A 1,186-nucleotide genomic window follows, 5' to 3' on the forward strand; every position below is an offset into this window, starting at 1 on the left:
CGGTAGTGAGTTGTGTGTTGAAACATGGAATGTAATCGAGATAAGGCATAAACGAAGTGGAACTTATCATGTACAAGGGTGGGGACTGGGGAGGTGGGAGGGAGCGGCAGGTATACTGGGGGGGTTGGTGATGGGAGATGGGCACTGGTGAAGGGAAGGGTGTTTGAGAATTGTATAACCGACATAATCCTGAGAACTATGTAACCCTCCACATGGTGATTCAATAAAATTATTAAAAAAAAATGAATGAGAATGAAGACACAAACTATAAGAAACCAGGGGACACAGCAAAAGCAGTACTAAGCAGAAGTTTATAGCAATACAGGCTTGCTTCAGGACAGAAGAAACAGTTCAAATCAATAATGTTATCTCACAGCTAGATAAACTAGAAAAATTAATTATTTCCAAGGTATTATTTTCAGTAAATTAATCATAATGGAAGAAGGAAGGAAACAATAAAATTAGGACAGAAATCAGTAAATCAGTTATATAAAAATCAAGAAAACAATACAACTACAAGTACTGTTCAATATATTCTTTTTGAACTGGTAAGAACAGATACTACACTTGATCTTAGCCAAAAGGCTGAGAAGCAATCAATATATTCTTTTAAAAAATAAATTTAACATTTTATTTTCATACAGTTGTTCACAATAATTAATTACATTCAAAATCAAGAAAACAATAAAAAAATAGTCGATGAATCAAAGAACCAAGAAGCTGTTTTTTCAAGAATGCATAATATTGAGGCTGGAACATCAGTATAGTGGGTAGGGAATTTGTGTTGCATGCAGTTGACCCAGGTTTGATCCCTAGCATCCCATATGGTCCCCCAAACACCATTAGTAGTAATTCCTGGGCACAGAGTCAGGAGTAACCCCTAAGCATCGCTGAGTGTGACCCAAAAACAAAGAAAGGAAGCATACATAAGATTGACAAAACTCTTTAGCTAGACTCATGAGTAAAAACAGATAAAACTACAAATATATCAGATTATAGATGAGAGGGGGAAAACTACTATGTATAACTTAGAAATACATAAAAAAAACCTCATAAGTGGTTACTATAGATAACTTTATGCCACTAAGGTGGAGAACCTAGGAGAAATGACACATTCTTAGAATTCTACAGCCTCCAAAGAGTAAACAGGAGGAAATTAATATGTTACACTTGAGCATATCTTAAA

At 35.1% G+C, this 1,186-nt stretch overlaps 1 pseudogene; it reads right to left on the reverse strand.

Moving 5' to 3' along the window:
* Nucleotides 1-480: 480 nt before the first annotated feature.
* LOC129402682 (U2 spliceosomal RNA) lies at nucleotides 481-597 on the reverse strand (annotated as a pseudogene).
* Nucleotides 598-1,186: the final 589 nt, after the last annotated feature.

The sequence above is a fragment of the Sorex araneus genome, chromosome 2 (assembly GCF_027595985.1).
Source record: "Sorex araneus isolate mSorAra2 chromosome 2, mSorAra2.pri, whole genome shotgun sequence".
NCBI classification, from domain to species: domain Eukaryota; kingdom Metazoa; phylum Chordata; class Mammalia; order Eulipotyphla; family Soricidae; genus Sorex; species Sorex araneus.